At 37.4% G+C, this 17,326-nt stretch overlaps 1 pseudogene across 1 annotated transcript in view; it reads right to left on the bottom strand.

Annotated features, from left to right (window-relative positions):
- Positions 1-8,380: 8,380 nt before the first annotated feature.
- The window catches only part of LOC308267249 (E3 ubiquitin-protein ligase Mdm2-like), a 30,453-nt pseudogene continuing 21,507 nt past the window's right edge, over positions 8,381-17,326 (bottom strand). The window contains exons 4-5 of the transcript in view: positions 10,127-10,384; positions 8,381-9,773 (exon numbers count right to left, since the gene is read on the bottom strand). The product of the transcript in view is annotated as an E3 ubiquitin-protein ligase Mdm2-like (transcript). The remainder of the gene's footprint in view (positions 9,774-10,126; positions 10,385-17,326) is intronic.

Below are 17,326 nucleotides of genomic sequence, written 5' to 3'. Positions count from 1 at the left end.
TGAGATGCCCCACACACCTCTCAGCACCACGGAATAAGAAGTAGCCACACCATTAAATGCTGCAAGAACTGAGGAGAACCGGGCCACTCACACATTGCTTGGAGAATGTAAGTGGCTATAGCTTTGGAAAAACAATTTCCTCAAAAACTAAATATGCCACTACATATGACCTAGAAATCACATTTCTTTGCATTTTCCCAGGAGGATAAAAATTATATTTTCAAAAAAACCTATACTTGAATGTTCAAGCAGCATTATTTTTAATAGTCCCAAAGTAGAAACAGCCCAGATGTCCTTCAATGCGTGAATTTTTCATGTTTTACATCCTTGCCAGGCAGCACTACTGAGCAAGGGAAAGAAACAAACTATTAACACAAACAACCACTTGAATGGATCTCTAGAGAATGGTGGTGAGGGGGAAAAAGGCCAACTATAAGAGATTACATATTGTATAGTTTTATTTGTATTCTATTTTTGAAGTAACAAAATTAGAGAAATGGATTAATGTTTACCAGACTACAAAAGCGTTGGAGTGGAAGGATGTGAAGGTGGTTATGTAGGAACAATATGAGAGAAATTATGCATAAGCAAAATTATTCAGTGTTGCATTCCATAGGCAGATGCAAACTACAATAAGTGCAGTCAGTAATGTCTTTTATACTACCATGAAACAAACTTTAAAACTGATTGTAAGGGGAAACACAATGTACATGTATGTATACAATATGTATGATACTGGAGGAGAGATAGATAGAGATTGATTTTTGGCAACTGCATAGAATATCTTAAGAATTATATATAAGAAAGGAATAACATTGTTCCTCTTATGGGGAGAAACTGAAGGATAGTAGTGAAAGGGCACTTTTTTTTCTCCCTTTGGAATTATGGATCAGCATCAATTAGTCAGCTTGGGCTAGGCTTTGAGCAGTAACAAGCTAAGCCTCATGGGAGAGTTAACTCCTTCAGGGTAGTTCTCCTCCATCAAAGACTGTAAACAGGCTACGCGGACATTTCTATATTTGGCCTCCACATTTCTGTTAAAGATAAAATGGGACATGGAGAACTTTCATGCACTCTCCTTCCGTTGATCAGAAGTGTCACCTTACCTTTTGATTCATAGCCATTGAGTGAACTTATCATAGTCCCGAACTGCAAGTAAACCTGGGAAATATAGAGGTCTACAAATAATATTTAGTCAGCAATAGCATATCTGCAGCAGTGTTGTTGCTTTACCTTTTAAAATATCCAAATCAAGCTAATCTCTTCAAAATAAAAGGACTTAAAATATGGGGAACATTCCTCCTTTCAATGTAAAGAAGGATTAGTGTTTTCTGATCTGAGAGAGTAGTATGTGGGTGTAGGGACTATCTAACTTTGTATCAACACAGGACAATACTTGGATGCATTATTTAGTCAGAAAGTGCTTTGAGCATGTTGTGGGTAGCACACAGGTTTGTAAAACAGTACCTGGGAGACCGAGACAGGAGGATCGCAGGTTTGCAGTTAGCCTCAGCTACTTAGTAAGGCACTGTGCAATTTACTGAGACCCTGTTTTGAAATAAAAATTAATAATAAATAGCTGTGGGTGTTGCTCAGAGGTAGAATGCCTTTCGGTTCAATCACCAGTACCGAAAAAACAAAGAAACGAAGAAAGTGCTTGGATAGCAGAAGCAAAGTCTATGAACTGCTCAGTGCCAGCAAAGTATCCAGAGCTGGAGTCACAGGATGGGATGCAGGAGGGGTAAAGGCATAATTGGCCATAGCAACACATTAAACACCAAATGGTAGAACTATGTAAAGCAGGTCAATGCCCTTTCATTTCATTTTTCACACTTTTGTAGGTTCTGGAGACTTCTTTTGAAGTCTTATTTTAGATACACAGTTTTCTCTCACATTTACACCCAGAAGAGGCTCAGAAGAGCAGGAGATATTTCCCAAATTGGAAATCTATATCCACACAAAATATGTGCATGGATGCTCACAACAACTTTGTTCACTTGATCAAGGCTGGAATCAACCAAGATGTCCGTCAGTAGTGAGTAAGAAAATTGTGGTATAGCCAGGCAATGAAATATTATTCAGAGCTAAACAAAATCAGCAAACAAACTATAAGAAATGGGAGAAGCTCACATGAATATTACTAACCAAAAGAATGCAATCTGAAAGCCTATACATTGTAAGATTCCAACTACATGATATTTTGAAAAAGATAAAACTATAAGGACTGAAATGGTCAGGGGCTGCTGAAGTTTCAGGGCGAGGGAGGGATGAGTAGGCAGAGCACAGAGAAATTTTAGGGCAGTGAAACTACTCTGTATGATACTACGTTAATGAAGATGTGTCATTAAGCATTTGTCACCAGGAATGAATCCCATGTAAGCTATAAACTTTGGCTAATAATGATGATTCAATGCAGATTCATGAGTTGTATCAAATGTACAAAAATTCATAGGGTTTCATATATATGGGGGAAGGGGCTCTGTTAAAGACTTCAAGTCTGTTGCCTCTCCAAACTTAATGTTAGAAATCTTAGCCCTGAATGTGATGATGTCAGAAAATGGGGGCTTTAGGAGGAAAGAATTTGGTCATGAAAATGGATTGTTCATGAATGGGACTAGTACCCTAATAAAAGAGATACCAAGGAGCTCTTTACCTCCTTCTTTTGTATAAAAGTATAACTAGAAGTAAACTGTCTGCAAACAAGGAAAAAGACCCTATAAGACCTCAAATCCACAAATACCTTGGTACTGGGCTTCCCAGCTTCTAGAACTGTGAGTAATGGACATCTGTTGTTTAAGCCACCCAGCCAGTGCTAACTTGCCAATAGCAGCATGGAATAGCTAAGATGCTATCTGTACTTTCTACTCAATTTTGTCCATGATTCTAAAACTTCTCCTCAAAATAAAGCCTATTAATTCTTTCCCCAGGCACCAGCAAGTGAGGAGGAATAGTAACTTGAAGAGCAGACGGTATATCCAAGAGCCTTCCCACTTATATCACTGAGGAGCCTCCAGCTACTTTGCTAAGGCCTCCCAACTCTCGTTGGCTGGAAGGCCAACACAGCCTTTTCAATTTATGTTTATTAGTATCAGGTTTATAACCGGGAGCACATTATTCCACTAGTGTCTTCTCTCCTGCACGAGATTTTTGTTTTCCTGACAGAATAGTTCAATAAATAATAGCTGTTGTGATTTTTTATACCCAAGGGGAATTTTATGATGAACAGGAACATTTGGAAAAAAAAGAGTCAACGGTATGGATGACATACACATGTATACGTACACACTGTATACACATGGCTCACTTAAAATTAAAGGTATTTATATAAATGCCTACACACACACACACACACACACACACACCACCGTGTGAAAAAAGTTAGATCTGATAGAATAGTTAATGATTTGCAGCCAAAGCACCTTAAGTCTTGTTCTCCTGATATGTTAATTTATACATCAGCTTATGTTAAAAAAAATAAGAAAAGAATAGAAGAAAGATAAGAAGGAAAAAAAGTGTGAATTTTTGTGCAAAAATAATGATTACTTTTATGAGCAGGAAAAATGATGTGCAATCATATACTTGTTATCTACAAAGAGTTTCATTTTTCTTCATTAAACTTTTTGTTGCTATGGAAATATTTTTCCACACTGAGGTTTTGAATATTTTTTAAAACACTTTAAAATATTTCTTAATTATCTTGCTCTACAATTTGCTTTTAAAAATATTTTTGAAGATACTGGATTTTCAATCCTGCAATTTCAAAATCAGGACTATTGTTTGACAATTGTGTTATTCGAGTTTATCCATGACTTGCTCCAGCCAACCCTCATCCTATGCATGGGCAGCCAGTTCCTGAAGAGGTCCTCAGCAGGACTCAGCCCAGCTCTGACACTTGCCAGACTCCAGTCCCTGGCATTTGAAGAGTGGCCCTGCTCTGACTTCTGACCACAAAAAAATGACTGTAGTCTCATTCTAATTGGAAGAGAAAGACAATTGCAAATTATTCGGATAATTTCAGGTAGATTGAAATGCTATGAAGTACATGAAATAGTGGAATGAGATAGAATGAGAACTCTGGGCAAGAGAAGAAAGTTTCTTAAGAGGGTAGTCAGGGAAATTTGACAGGAAAGCAAAAATTGAGTAGAAACTTGAGCGGCAAAAGGTACTGTCAGGAAAAACTCTTTCAAGAAGAAGTAGTAAGTTTATATTCACTGCCTGAATGAAAAAGTGAACTTTAATTATCTGAAGATGGGAGAGGCGGCATGATGATCAGGGACTCCAGAAGTTATGAGGAGGCAATTCAAATGAGGCCTGGAAACGTGGAAAGGCTGAGTAGGCAGGGCTTGCAGACCATGCTAAGAGCACAGATTTTGTGCTGATTATCAAGGAAAGCCATTAAAGGATTTTACTCTGGGGAGTGAAATTATCTTATTTGTGTTTAATAAAATTACTTTGATGAATGACAGTGGACTTCAAGAACAAGAGGCATCCAAAAGGAGCGAGGCTACAGCAGTAGGAAAAGCAACTAAGGATGAAAATATGAATGTCAGCACTGGGAACTGTGAAAAGTGACTAGCTAAGAGTCACATTCCAGAATTCTTGGATAGAGATGCCATGCTCGGGGCCCAGTATTGTTAATGTTATACAAAAATATTTTCTGTTTTATCAAGTACATTTTCATAATTTATGGAGATAAGATTTTTTCTTTAGACTATTGATAGGTAATCTTATGCATCAGTTCTTGCCTTCCTGGACTTGTATCTTGCATTATTAAATAGCCCTGCTCTCTTAATTTTATTAAACTACTACTGTGTTATCTTTGCTAATAACTTCCTTATTGACCTTTTCATAAATATAATTGTGATTAATTTATGATTATTTTATCTTTGCAAGATTTTTGAAACAGTATGAACACATGCTTAAGAATTTAGAAATTAAACTGGACATGGTGGCGCACGCTTGTAATCCCTGTGACTGGGAGGTGGAGACAGGAGGATCACGCAGGTTTCAAGCCAGCCGCGCTGGCTTAAGAGACCCTGTTTCCAAATAAAAATATAAAAAATAGGTCTGGAAGTGTAGCCCAGAGGTAGAAGGGCTTCCAGGAACCCCAGTACCACCAAAAAAAAAAAAAAAATTTAGAAATTAAGATGGGCGTGGTGGCACATGCTTGTAATCACAGCATGTGCGAGGCTGAGACAAGAGGATCGTGCTTCGCAGACAGCCTCAGCTACTTAGTGAGGCTCTTTGCAACTCAGTGAGATCCTGTTTTAAAAATAAATAAAAAATTGGGCTGGGGGTGGAGCTCAGAAGTAGAATGCCCCTGGGTTTTATCCCTGTTTCCAAAAAAAAAAGAGAATTTAGAAACTTTTATTTTTTTTTTTTTTTATGTTCTGGGTTAGAATGTGGCTTTATTCAGGGTTCTCCAGAGGTAACAAGCCAATGGGCATACATTCTGTTGGCTTATATTATTGGAGGCTAAATAGGACCAAAATGGTTATTTGTAGGCTAGAGGGTCAGAGAAAACTGTAGTTCCTTTGCCCAAGAAGCTGAAAGTCTCAGAATACAAGATACCAATGATGTAGTCCCAGTGTGAGAATGGGGCTGGAGGCCCCTGGAGCGTCATTGACTCTTTAAAGGGTGTGTGGTTTACTGCTATTTCAATGCACATCAGACTTCAGAATCTTTGGCCTTTGAATGTGGACTTGCCTACTTGCTCTGGCAAGGAATCCCAGTATTACTTGGAACAGCGCTGTTGAGAATGGGCATTTTTTACTTGTTCTTTTTTGGTCAGCATTCTCACTGCTATGACCCAAATTTCCTGATGACCACAACCTAAAGGAAGGAATATTTATTTGCTCACAGTTCTAGAGGTTTCAGTCTATGTCAGGCTGGCTCACATTTGAGGACCTCAGGGAATGGCAGTGGGAAGGAGAGAGAGAGAGAGAGGGGAGGAGCCTATGGACATACAGCTAGTCCCCAGTTGGCACCCCAGTGATAAACCTGCCCAGCCACACCCTATCTGCCTAGGCTACCACCCAGTGGATTTACTCACTGATCAGGTTGGAGCCCTCATAATTCAACTGTGTCACCACTGAGCATCAATACACCAGCTCGTCCAGGGGGCAGTCTATATTCTAACCATAACATGTTCTTAATCTTAAAGAAAAAGCTTTCAAGTTTTCAACATTGGGGATGATGTTCACTGTGTGTTTGTGACATATGGCCTTAATTTTGTTGGGATACATTCCTTCTATACTTATTTTTTTTGTATATTTTAATGATGAAAGGATATTAAATTTTGCCCAATGCTTATTTTTGCATCTGTTGAAGTGATATAGGTTCTCTTGTCTATTCTTTTAATGTAGTGTGTCAAGTTCATCAGTATTGCATTAATATTAAGCATCCTTAAATCCCAGAAATAGTCTCTAATAAAAGAAAAACCAGGACCTGATAGCTTCATTGATATTAACAAATATTTAACAGTTCAGTCTTCTCCTTGTATTTCTTCATGATTCAGCCTCAACAAGTTGTATGTTCCTAGGAATATATCAATTTCTTTTAGGTTATTGAATATGTTGAAGTGTATTTGTTTATAGTAGTTTTTATACTTCTTTGTATTTCTTTCGTATTATTTTTGCTGTCTTTACTTTATTTCTGATTTTTTTTTTTCTGTACCAGGAATGGTACCCAGGGGCATTCAACCTCCAAGATACACCTTCAGCCCTTCAGCCCTATTTTTTATTCTTTATTTTATAACAGGGTTTCAGCTGGGCGTGGTGGCGCACTCATACAATCCCCGCACTTGGGAGGCGGACACAGGAGGATCGCACAGGTTCGAAGTCAGCCTCAGCTGGCTTAAGAGACTCTGTTTCCAAATAAAATATAAAATAGGTCTGGGAGTGTAGCCCAAAGGTAGAAGGGCTTCCAAGAAGCCCAGTACCGCCAAAAATAAATAAATAAATAAATAAATAAATAAATAAATAAATAAATAAAAAATAAAACAGGGTTTCACTGAGTTGCACAGGACCTCACTAAGTAGTAGCTGAGGCTGTTTGCAAAGTGTGATTCTCCTGTTTCAGCCTCCCAAATGCTGGGATTACAAGAGTGTGCCACCATGCTCAGCTTTTATTTCTGATTTTGAGTTGTATTTTTTTTTTCCTCAACTAGGAAAATGTTTGCGAATTTTCTTTCCTTTCAGAAGGTCAACTCTTAGTTTTGTTTATCATTTCTATTTTTAATCATTAAATAACATGTATAGTGATCCGAAAAACTTAGACAAGATTACATTAGTTACTTATAGATTGTCTTCCAACTCGCAGGAAGTAACAGATTCCTCCAAATCCTAAAATTAGGCATATAATGGGCCTCATATGCCAAGTTATTTCAAGACGATTCCATACTTTACAAGGAGCTTTGAAAAAATTTTGTCTTGAGGGTAAATAATAGCTATTCTTAACTTAAAACCTCATTACTGTCTTTCCCTTACTATATATAAGAGAAGCTGAAGACTAAGGAATACGATTTAACTTATATAGCACTAAACATAACTACCAACTTTTCAAAGAACAGAGAAAGGATTCGAGAATTTCAAAGTATCTAAATTTAAATATTAAGTGTCCTATACATAGGTTTTTTTCTTCTTACACAAAAGTTACTAATTTATATTTAAACATCTTACTTAAAATTTTAAGAGAAAATAGAAATTATATGAAGTATGAAGGGTAAATGATGAGCTATATACCCAATGTTCAAATGTAAAATATAAAAAAGAAGTAAAAACTTTATAAAAGAAAATTAATATTCACCACTCCTTCTTCCCTCAAATTAGGTAATTTCCAAGAATTTCACAGGGAGATACTTTTTTGCTCGATAAATGTAAATAAAAATAAACCCCATATATTGTATAAATTTTTTTTTGGTGGTACTGGGGGTGGAACCCAGGGGCTTTCTACCTCCAGGCTATACTCCCAGATCTACTTTTTTGTATTTTGTTTGGAAACAGTGTCTCACTAGGTTGCTGAGAGCTGGCTTTGAACCTGTGCAATCCTCCTATCTCTGCCTCCCAAGCGTGGGGATTCCAAGCATGCGCCACCACGCCCAGCTATTGTCTAAATTTTTATTGTTATAAATATATAATTCTTTCCAGGCATGGTGGTACATGCTTGTGATCCCAGAATTTGGAAGGCTGAGACAGGAGGATCGTGGTTTGTGGACAGTTTCAGCTACTTAGTGAGGCTCTTTGCAATTCAGTGAGACCCTGTTTCAAAATAAATATTTAAAAAATAGGACTGGGAATATAGCTCAAATGTAGAATTCCCCTGGGTTTCATCCCCAGTACATCAAAAAAGAAAAAAATATTTAATTCTATTTTCATGACAAGTCAACTAGCTGAAATAAGCACAATCACTTGAATGGATTGTCTGCATACTGGACAGGGCTTATTCCTTCTCTTTAGCTTCTTTTTACAGTTGAAGTATGTCATAAGATGTTCAGTAACCATGAATAACTATTTTTAGACTGACCTTGGCAAATCAGACAAGATCCAGTGACATTAAAGGGAAAATTACATTCCATATTTTCTTCTTTGTCTTGTATTTCTTCCCTCTTAACCTCATCAACTTCTTGGCTGCTATAAATAAGGGTACTAGAAGTTGATGACTCAGAAGTCTTCACCCTCATGTGACTGGAAGGTTGTGTGACTGCATTGTCATTGTTTTCCTCAACACATGACTATCTGGAATCATTCACTGTAGATTTTTTTTTACCATTAGCCACATCCAAACTTTCTGTCTGTGTTGGGTTTTCTAGTTTGATTTTCCTCTAGGATTTTCCCTTTATCTTTTCCCTTAACTTCAGGAAGCCAATTCTCACAAAGGGCCCAACATCTTTTGCAGTGTCGTGGAAGGGGAGGAGTAATTTTGTTGCATGAAGTGCATTTCCAGTAGTCAGCTAAGAAAATTTCAGGATCTTCTTCACATGAATCTGTCTTATTTTGCCCTGCCTGATACATGGTAACACGGTGTACTTCATCATCTTCATCTGAGAGTTCTTGTTCTTCTTCAGTAAGGCTGTAATCTTCTGAATCAAGAGATTCAACCTCAGATTCTACACTAAACTGATCTAAAACTGAGTCCTGATCCCACCAGTTGCTGAATGTTCACTCTCACCATCATCAAGATTGGAATGGAGTCGCCTCGTGGACTCACTGCCACGCTTCTTTTACAGTGTTCCCTGACCACACACAAAGTCAGGTTTTCATCAAAGGAAAGGAAGGAAAGGGAGATAACCACCCGAACTGTGGCACTTTCTTTGTTGCTCACCAGATAACTCATCTGAATTTTCTTCAGTTCCTTTCCTGGGTGAGGTGGATTGTCTAGAAACCAAATTGGAAGGTGAAGGTGTCTCTTCCTATAGCTCTTGCATGGGGTCCTTCTGTGACTCCCACCTTCAAGTTGATACCTGTTTTCAGTCACAGATGTACTGGAATCTGATGCTTCCTGTTGATTGACTACCACCAAGTTTCCGTAGATCATTGTATGTATTTTCCTCTTTCAGAGTGTCAGAGTCTTTCTGTGCACCAATAGACTTCAGTAACTTCAATAGCAATGGCTTCGGTCTAACCAGGGTTCTTGTTCTAAAGCTGGAATCCGTCAGGTGCTTACAGCACCATCAGGAGACACAGAAATGCTGATATCGCATCTTGGCCTGGGCCAGTGAGAGAGAAAGCGTGCCGTATCTCCATGGCCACAGTGTCGATCTCCAGTCACCAGTGACTACAGCTGCCCCTCACCATGTGGGTTTTCACACAGGATGGTACAGGGGAATACTTCAGGGTGCCCCAGTTTCCTTCATGGAGCGTGCAAAAGTCCAATGCCCCGGGCCTCGGTCACCATTTCACTGGCAGGCCAGCAGGTGCTTAAACACATAGATTCAGCTAGAGGAGGCTTCTACTGTTTTCCAGTCTATCAAGGATTATTTTTAGGCTGCATTATGCTGAATCTAGAACAGATGGCACTATGAGGCTTTACTAGTAGGAGTAACACTTTGCTTTGTAATTTTCAGGTGTTCAATAAAGCTTCAACATCCTTCACCACTACATGACCTCAGACATACCCATGCATCTCACAGTCCCCAGGTCTTTTATGGCACGTAGCTGCATATTTAGCCAAAGACTCAACATGATCCCTGGGCAGACTTCTGAAGGCTTTCTCTTTGTCATCTTCTCTTTAGCACACTGTCCTGCAAGCTTCAGTGAATCCAACAGTCCTTTCACTTTAACATCTGTTTCCTCTGCCCAACAAGCTTGCTGCAATCTATGCACCATTTCCACTGTGAAAAAGCAAACATCTTCGTATATTTTGGTAAAAGTGTCTATTAGAAATCCCTGTAGAGTACAATTTGACAAAAACATTTGAATTTAAGTACATGAACATTCTTTGACCTTACAGGTCTATCAGTTGGTTTGAATCTCAGATATTTAAAATATATGTGTATATATGTGTAAGGTTACACTTTGCAGCAATTTTTAAAATAGCAAATGACAGCTAGGAGTGGTGGCACATATTTTTAATCCCAGTAATTGGGAGGCTGAGACAGGAGGGTAGCAGGTTCATTGCCAGACTCAGTGAGGCCTCCACAATCTAGTGAGACCCTTTTTCAAAGTAAAGAATAAAAATAGGGTTGGGGATGTAGCTCTGAAGTAGAATGTCCCTGGATTCAATCCCCAGTACTGAAATAAAAAAAAGAAAGAGAAAAGAAATAACAAATGACTGGAAACAACCCGATTGTTCCTATACTGGGTAATGCTCTTAAAATTGCTGCTTATACATTAGCACCCTATTCAGCTTTATAAAAGAAAGGATTCTGTGCCAACAGAAAAAAAGATCACTAAGACTAATTTCAAGAAAAGCCAAATGGAGTACAATAGATATAAAAAAAATGAAGGAAAATTAAGAATCTCCAACCTAAAATTATATCAGAAGTATTTCCATGTGTAATTGCCATCTGGGTGTATGCGTGTTCATCTTGTAGTTGTATGCATTGTGTATATCTACAGCCCATGAACTTTTATGAATGATTGACAGCAACTAGAATTTTTATGATTATGGGTCCTTTATAATTTTCTCCTTTTAAAATGAATTTTAGTAGTTTATGTTTTCAAAAATAGCAGTACTTGTGGCAAGCCATTAAGGTCTTCCCTTATCTTTACTAAAAGAGTACTTCTGACTGTTCTTTGCCTGGAGTCTACAAGGTTTGGGGTCATGGAGGTTTCAAAGTAATTAACACTCTTAGAACGACTGATGCTATTGTTCTGTCTGACTCAAGATTAGGTTTGTGTTGTTTGTGTTGACCTGCCCGTGTTATATGTACTTTGGACTTGTCTTTCTTGTATTCTGGTGTAACCTGAAGCTAGGAAATGTATAACCACAGGAGAATAAACCCGGTCATCGGCCAGTAGAGATGTCAGTCCAGTAGAGATTGGCGACCCTCCCTTGCTTGAATTGAATCCTCACTCCTCTCTTAGAACCTGTACTTCTGCCGGCTGGCTCCGGCAAGTACTTTAATTCAGATTTTCAAATTTGGTATATGGATTTATTTATAATAACATGTTATCAACTTTTTAAAGTTCTGTGCTTAATATACCTAATTTCCTTTTATGCACAAATGTCATATTACCATCATCTTTTTTAGCTTAATCATCAGTAAGCTTTCTTTTCTAACTTAGAAACTATTTTATTTTTACTTTTTTTTTTTTTTTGGTGGTACTGGGGTTCCTGGAAAACCTTCTACCTCTGGGCTACAATCCCAGACCTAATATATATTATATATATTATATATATTATATATATTATATATATATTTTATATATTTTATATATAAAATAAAATATATATAAAATTATATATATATATATATATATATATATATATTTTTTTTTTTTTTTTTTTGGACACAGGGTCTCTTAAGCCAGTGAGGCTGGCTTTGAACCAGCACAATCCTCCCATCTCTGCCTCCCAAGCACGGGGATTACAAGCGTGTGTCACCACGCCTGGCAGAAACTATTTTATTTTTAATGATACAAATAGCTTTCTTAAATGGTGCTTTAATGGCAGTATTTTCTTGGCAGTATTTTCAACAATACAATGCTGTTTGTATTTACCAATTTTATTCTTTGTTTCCATTATCTAAGTCCTTAATATCTACTATATTATTTATTAATTTTGTTCTACTTTCTCACATTTAACTGGTTGTTATTTTTAAGTTTCCTGAGTTAAAAACATGATTTATTTATTTATTTATTTTGTGCTTTTGGGGATGGAACCCAGGGACCTCTACATTCAGGCTATGCCCCAATCTATTTTATATTTTATTTTGAAACAGGGTCTCAGTAAGTTGCTGAAAGCCTCATTAAGTAGTGAGGCTGGCTTCAAACCTGTGTGATCCTCCTGTCTCTGCCTCTCTAGCGCTGGTATTACAAGCGTGCGACAATAATAATTATATCATTATAAAATACTAATTCTTTTGATGACATTTGTTTTATTGTTCTCTTAGGAGAGCAACCATAAGTTTTACACATGATTAAATTACTAGTTTAATTGCACTGGCCAGATGATACCTACCTGTATGCTTTATACTTTGAAGAAATTACTCATGTTTTCTTTGCAACTCACAACAAGATTAAGGTTTCAATCTTTGTTTATAGGATATAGTCTCATATACACAGAACTAAGTAAATCCTGACTGTTATAAATTTCTTTTATAATCCAGCTTAAAACTTCCTATTGGGGTTTTCAAGGCCTAGAAAATGCTTTTAACTGTTTTCCCTCTAATTGTCATTTTATTGATTTCTTTTTTTGAGACAGATGGAAGAGTCTTTGCTATATTAACTATTAGATGAATGCACTTGCTTATTTAGGAATTTAATCTCAGTGAGAACAAACAGTACAGGAATATTGAAACAGACTGCCAAATCCCTTAATAATTGGGAACACTTCCTCAATAATGATTATATTATTTTCTATGTATACTTTAATTTTACCACATTTTATTACTATCCTTTTATATATACCAAATACATTTCTGTACCCTAACATATGATTACCTTATTTCAAATAACTATAATAACATATAAGTCTTACACTATGAGTTCCTAAAATTGAAGGTTCTGAAAAGTTACATATTATACACATCACCAATGTTTCTTTTTTTTTTAATTTTTTATTTTATTGGTGCACTGTATTCATACATCATAGTGGGATACAAACTTTTGTAGACATACATGCACACATCGCCCAGTCAGCCCCCACCCGATCCCCACCCCATTCTCTCCCCATCCCTCCCTCCCATGCTTGGCTTAGTGGTTGACATCTAGTATTATAGCAATTTATCCAAAATTAAAAATGATAATCTCACATAACAGTTTCATTTGTCTGATACCAAGCTTTTGATGACTTAAAGATAACATTTCAATATTTCTTTTTGCTTTCTTTCTTACCAGAGAATATCTTTTTTCTATTTTTTAGGTGAAACTATCATATATTTATATATTTATTTTTCAGAAAAAAATCTATCCTAATATGGAATATGGAGTCTAGGTACCCAAAACGATCTTGAAAAAGAACAAAGCTAGAAGATATATATTTTCTGATTTCAAACCATATAAAGCTACAATAATTGAAACAGTGTAGTACTGTTCTAAAGGCAGATATATAGACCGTTGGAGTTAAATACAAGCCTAGAGCTAACTTCTTCCCTATATTGTCAAGTTATTTTTGACAAGGTTTCCACAAAGATTTGGTGGTGGAAATAATAATCTTTTAACTAAATATTGTTGAAAAATAATAATTACATGGAAAAGAATAAAATTGGACCCTTACCTAATCCCACATACAAATATAAATCTTAAGACTATACACTTTTAGGAGAAAATCTGGGTCATAAAACCTCACAACATTGAAATTGGCAGTGATTTCTTGGATATGATTTCAATGGCACAGGCAACAGAAGAATATACAAATTCCCTAAAAAATAAAAGAAAATATTGTATATCCAAAGACAATGTAAACAGAGTTAAAAGTTACTAATAGAATTGGATAAAATATTTCCAAATGCTATATCTGAAGGTATATTAATATTCCAACTAGAAATCCTAAAAATTAACAACAATAAAGGCAAACAATACAATTTAGAGATAGGTAAAAAACTAACATAAATAATGAATCTCCACAGATAACCAATCTTAGTTGTCTGTTGGATGGAAACTCTTGTTTCTCTGGTTCTGGTGAGTGTTACCTATTTCTTCTTTGTAGTTAATCTCTTTGAGTATTTTCTCTAGTGCTGGTTTTGAAGACATAAATTCCTTCAGTTTCTGTTTGTCATGGAAGCTTCTTATTTCTCCATCTAATTTGATAGAAAGTTTTGCTGGGTAGGTAATTTTTGGCTGGAAGTTGTTTTTTTTCAGAGTTTGGAATATATTACTCCAAGCCCTTCTGCCTCTCATGACTTGGTTTGGGAAGTCTGGAGTGATTCTAATTGGCTTGCCTCTGAATGTCACTTGGCCCTTTGTTTTTCTTGCCTTTAAGATTCTCTGCTTGGCTTCCACATTGGTCATTTTGACAATTATATGGCGTGGGGATCCTCTTCTCGGATCCTGTCTAAAGGGAGTTCTATAAGTTTCCTGGATCTGTGTATCAACCTCTTGCTCTATATTTGGAAAATTTTCTGCTATTACTTCCTTGAAGAGATTGTTGATCCCTTTGGTATCACTTTCTTTTCCCTCCTCTATTCCAATTATTCTTAGGTTAGCTCTCTTAAGATGGGCCCATATTTCTTCAATGTCAGATTCCTGCTGTTGGATATCTTTTTCTAGATTAGAAACTATGCATTCATTTTTGGATTGCTCATCTTCTAAGAGCGAGATTCTGTTCTCCATGTGGTCTAATCGGTTGTTTGTGCTTTGAATTGAGGCCTTTACTTCATTAATTGCATCCTTTATCTCTTTTTGGCTCTCTCTGAGTTCTTTTCGAAGCACCTCTATTATTTCTACAGTTATTTTCCTGATTTGATCTTCTAGAAATCTCTGATTTTCTGTTTTATCAGGTTCTGATGTTGTGGGGTTGTGCACATTCATTACTTCAGTGTTATTCCTCTTTCCCATGATTTCGGAGGTTTGTGCCTTCTCTGGGTTCTTCCCTTGGGTCACTATGGCTTCACTTAAGATGCTCTGGATCTCGAGTCTGTATTATCTCAGACCCTACTACTCCTTTACTGGGTTGTATCACAGAGTCTCCGACCCAGGGAGTCGATAGAGGCTGCTTTAAACTATGGGGGGTGCCAGGTTGTACGCTCTCCTATGGTGTGATATCTCTGCCACCACCACTCCCTCACTGGGTCAAGTCCCAGGAGGTACAGTACTGGGATTTCTCCTCTGTGGCCCGCAATTTGACTCACTGTTCTTGAGTACGTAGATGTAGCTGTACTGGACTCAGTGAATTCACTGCTGCTGCCACCGCCGGTGGCAATATGGCACCTCTGCCACGCCCTCGGCCATGAGGCTGGCGTATTTTTTCTTCTCTGGTTTTGATTTCCACTCTGAATCCCTGCAGCGTGTGCTGAGCTCAGCCACTGGGAGCTTTAAATGCTGTCTGCGCTGAAAGATCCCGCCTGGCTGTTCCGCATCGGCTCACCTCGGCTTGCTGTAGCCGTCCGTTGAGTTCGCCGCTGCCGCCGGCAGTATGGTGCTGCTGCCGCGTCCTCGGGCGCGTGTGTCTCCTCTGTGGCCGTGAGCTCTGTTCTCAGTCCGCTTTCTCTCTGGAGCCTGGTGGTTTTCTTGTTTTTCTGGTGATGGTGTTATCTGGCTATGAAAGGCGCTCTTTTTGTGGTAATGGAGATTGGTTGTTAGCGGGACTCTTAAGCCCCGCTTTTCTCGGTCGCCATCTTCCCGGAAGTCCACCAATGTTTCTTAATAAAGATTTTAAGAAGAATGTTTGTTCAGAAGGCAGAATGACGAACTGAAATTTACTAAAAATAGCACTTGCAAGTTCACAACAATCAAAATTTAATTTTGTGTATGAACATCAGAAAAAGGACAGATGGTTTATTTTACTCCTTTCAACTATACTACCACTTATAGTCCATTTCATTTGAGAATGACAAGCACAAATACAATCAATTTTATTTTTGTCCATTATATATATTCCTTTTCTAGAAACTCAACTTCAGTTGAATCAGCAACACAGGAAAAGCCAATTTAAGGTCCTTTTTGAAAAGCAAGTGAATAGAGTAAATGGGTGGCTATCAATATATTTACAAGCTGTGTAGGTATTGGCTTATAGAAATAAATTCTATATACCCTATCAGAAGTACTGTAATTCTTTTTGCAATGATAAAGAACCAAGCTTAAGAAAAAGAAATACTAGAGATCTTTTGAAATGTATCGTTTAAGTTCATTGCTTGAAATAGAAGGCATGTATAAAATAGGACACTTCCAGGGCAGTTTTTTAAAGGTCCTAATTGTACCAGTATTGGGAAGAGGCTACAAAATGTATTAATGTACCAGTATTGGGAAATATTTCCAATTTTCAAAATATATCTTTGATAGTAAAACAAACAAACAAAAAAAGCCAAGAGCTTCAAAGAAAGGGCTGTAGATTTTCAGGTGCCAAGGGTAATTAGCAAGGGAATAGGAGCCCAAAAGCCTAGGACCTTTTTACATTTTTAAGAGAAGCAAACTTCCTCAAGGATGTGGGGGAATCTCAGAATCCAGATAAGCAACTTAACACATTTTAGAGTGTAACAAATGGTGGTGTGGGGGGGTGGGGTCTGTGCTGGAGACAGAGCAGGTCATCTACACATCAAAAGACCTGCCATGGAGATCTAGTAAGGTCAGAAGACTGGTTATAAAAATACTCTGTGTCCAGGAATCTTCGGTGACTTTGTTTGGGGTCATCCCACTATGTCACTCTGTAGCATAGTGTGTTACTCTAAGCTGTAGCTTTCCCTCTTTCTAATGGTGCCATAACCGTTACAACTTGTATTTATATCTTTGTAATAATAAACTCATTTAAGTCTTCAGCCAGAGTCTAGTGTATATCAATCCCAAATCTGAACAAGAACCCGCGGTTTACGGAAACAGTTTCCGGGAGTCTAACAAGAGTCCCAGGAACAGTTCTCCCAAACCATAACAGTCCAAACAATAACACTAATTACTAAGGTATGAGAAGCAGGTAAAGAAAAGACGAGTGCTGATGAACTACCCTGGGGTTAGTGATAGTCAGCTACAGTTATCATCCCTAAGTTTGAAAGAATAGGGTAGAAAGTGGTTACT

Source organism: Muscardinus avellanarius (assembly GCF_963383645.1).
Source record: "Muscardinus avellanarius genome assembly, chromosome: 9".
In the NCBI taxonomy this organism is placed as follows: Eukaryota; Metazoa; Chordata; class Mammalia; order Rodentia; family Gliridae; genus Muscardinus; species Muscardinus avellanarius.
This window is presented reverse-complemented; position numbering and strand designations above follow the sequence as displayed.